The sequence below is a fragment of the Etheostoma cragini genome, chromosome 10 (assembly GCF_013103735.1).
Source record: "Etheostoma cragini isolate CJK2018 chromosome 10, CSU_Ecrag_1.0, whole genome shotgun sequence".
NCBI classification, from domain to species: Eukaryota; Metazoa; Chordata; class Actinopteri; order Perciformes; family Percidae; genus Etheostoma; species Etheostoma cragini.
This window is the reverse complement of record NC_048416.1, coordinates 1,605,989-1,609,184: the sequence shown is the minus strand read 5'-3', so window position 1 is coordinate 1,609,184 and position 3,196 is coordinate 1,605,989. Positions and strand designations below refer to the sequence as shown.

The 3,196-nt window shown below is 40.9% G+C and overlaps 1 protein-coding gene and 1 long non-coding RNA gene across 6 annotated transcripts in view; one reads left to right on the top strand and one right to left on the bottom strand.

The window, feature by feature from the left end:
- si:ch211-26b3.4 (connector enhancer of kinase suppressor of ras 2) overlaps positions 1–3,196 on the top strand; it is a 62,779-nt gene that overhangs the window by 1,042 nt on the left and 58,541 nt on the right. The window lies entirely within an intron of this gene.
- Positions 1–3,196, bottom strand: part of LOC117951790 — a 265,968-nt gene that overhangs the window by 209,387 nt on the left and 53,385 nt on the right. The window lies entirely within an intron of this gene.

Genomic DNA, 3,196 nt, shown 5'->3' with positions numbered 1-3,196 from the left:
CCCCCCCCCGCCCCCAATTCCCCACCACCAGCCGTACTGTTCGTTTCAGCACCGTGGACAGCGCAATGCCGCTTGCCATATAAGGCACATAAAGGCTTTTTCTGTTGCTCGCTTTGCTGGCGCGAGGTATGTCCTTTCAAACAAACGCCGTGGATGATCACTTATCCGTGCGTGTGTGAGTGTGTGCACGCGCGCATGTATTCGTGTGTGTGTGTGTGTGGTAGGAGCTATTCTCACACACTATGCCCAGACACAGAGCTGTGAGAGAAACCGTGGTAGGCCTAATGACAGACAATTAAAATGGGGCGGCAGGGTGTCCGCAATCCCTTACTTAAGACAATGACTTAATCACTTACTTCTGTGTGATGACTCAAACCGACAATGCAATGCTCATAGACACTTGTGAATGTGTAATTGCGTTAACAACACATACAGAGGGATTTGTATGTGTGTTTTTTAAGACTGACATGGTTCTTTTGCATTATGGTAAAGCACTGATGTCTGAGATTAGAAGTCAAGGTGGTTGTGAGACCCTCAGGGGACATGGCGAGGGAGTATTTAGGATGCGTTACGTTGAGTGATTACGATAATGGCCCTGGTTTTATAATTGCTCTCCTCAGCCACAGTGAGCAGCCAGTGGAGTTCCTCTGATCCGTGGAGTGTTTACTGGAAGAAGTGAAATTTGATTGAAGATTAGACCAGTAACAGGCCAAATGTTGGTCTAGGTATAGTCCTTTTGATGCTACACACGGTGTAACTGACTTACGGGCATGTTTGTGCTCGGGATTTTGAAATGTATGATAGTAGCGATCACTTATTGCCAAATGTGGAGCACATTACACCTTCATATGTTTTAAAAACATGCCACTGGTTTAGGGCAAGTTATGATTGAGTCAGTCCCAAAAACCCATGCACGAAATCCTGCATGTGGCAGGGATTTGCATTGCACCCACGGAAAACCAATGCTTCCTCTTCCAGACTCCTTAAATGCTAGCTTTGAGCAATAAGAAAAGTTGTACATGAAGACTGCAAATTAAAACATAACAAGTGGATACAGACGTAAGAGGTGCTGGGTTTGTCAGTTATTTACTGTAGTTATTTATTTACCTTAATCTCAAATTGTGATCACTTGGAAATCACCACAATAGGAAGTGAACGTTTCTATATTATTTTCAGCTTGGAATGGACAGTGGAAAGACAGAACATGGAGAAGTTAGTGAGTGACATGAGGGATTCACCGTTCCTAGAACCCTGTTTTTATCGTGTTCCAACTGGACCAATTTAGGGGTTATTGAGTTCCTCTGACCTCAGCTCCTGTAACTCTTTCAGCTCCTACTTCAATGCAGCAGGGTCTGTAGATGGCTGTGTAACAATATTAGAAGGTCAGTTCCTATGGTTACTTGGCCAGTGTGACTACAAATGGCGAAGCGGGTTTTGTTAGTAGAACTGTTTAGAAGTGGACTGCTCCTTTAACCCTCCTTTTGTCCTCGGGTCAGTTTAACCCGTTTACAAAAACTTTCTACATCAGAACTAAGACAAAAGAAAATTGAAAGAAGTGACAAATGTTGGAAAAATCTACAACAACTAAAAAAAGAAAGTGAAAAAGCGACAAAATAGTTCTCAAAAAATTTAACAAAAACATAATTGGAGAAACACCAAAAAAGTCAAAGAAAAATCAACAAAAACGTTGAGAAAAGTGTGGAAAAAGATGTTGAAATTTCAGAAAAACACAACGGTTGACGGGAAGACAACACACGTTCCTGTAACTGCTTGGTCAGAAAGAGGCTACGCTTTCAACCTACGAACTGAATCTGAAGAAGAAAAAGATGATTCAATTATTTGTCACCCATGCTGTTATTTGCAGAATTGGGCTAATCTATTGCACCCAAACAACCTTGTAAATTTGTGATCAGTAGAATATTATAGACCAAGAAAATTGTACCCAATTGCACCAATCGTCTTGAGGGTGAATGGTTTCATCTTAGTTACTGGTCCACTCTTGGTGTCCTCGTATGTTTTCTGTGAGTCATTCCTTTTCATAGACGTTCGACATCATCTCCCAGTGTTGTCCCTGTTCTTATGAAGCCTCCTTCTTTTTCCTGCAGGGTTTCAATCATAGACCCCGAGTGGCAGGCTTCTGCTCAGATCTTATTTTCTTATTAATAAAGTAAAAGGCAAAAGGCTAGTATTAATCTGCATGCTTACAGGGGCTTCACTGTGGTCTCTTTCTCTGGAAGCTTTTCATCTCTCTCACGCTGATCTGAGGAGTCTTGTGCCCTTTTTAGGGAGCAGTGAGATTGAGACTTTCTTTAAGAAGTACTGTAGTGATTTCTCTTGCTTACCATAAGAGAGAAAAGTTGTTGAAGTATTCTTATTTAAATGTACACAGATATAAGACACAAAGGTGCTGATAGCAAACACCCACAACTTTTAGACCAATGGCTATTTATAGTATTTCTCAATGGAACGTTGCCCATAATTGTCCTTGGTTTCTTAGATTCTATACCAATTTTTAGCATTATTATTGTGTTGGGGGGGCAGTGATTGCCTCCACCCAAACAGGTAATAAGCAATTGATGAATACCCAAATTGTGCAATAGCCTCCTAATTCTTCAAAATATCATCAATATAGTCAGGAATGTAACTATTTTCACAGTTTTACTCACCTAACTAAGGAAAAGAAATGCTTCATTTAATATATTACTTCATTATTTGTCGCACATGACAAATATGGTTTATTAGGCATAATGGGTTTGTAAGATATTTGCAACAACACCGACATCTCATTATGTATATGCTCTATAATCATTTGTGTAATATAACCTATTTGGCAGATTCAGTGACGGGATATGCATTTTTTTTTAAACATAATTGACACGTTTTGTCCATTTTGGTGTAACACTAGCCCTAACCTAACCCTAGCCTCCCCTGCTATCTGCTAGCTGCCTGTCCCCAGAACACACTGTAAAAAACATCTCCTCACCATCTGCTAGCTGCCTGTCCCCTGAATACACTGTAAAAAACATCTCCTCACTATCTGCTAGCTGCCTGTCCCCAGAACACACTGTAAAAAACATCTCCTCACTATCTGCTAGCTGCCTGTCCCCTGAATACACTGTAAAAAACATGTCCTCACTATCTGCTAGCTGCCTGTCCCCAGAACACACTGTAAAAAACATCTCCTCACTATCTGCTA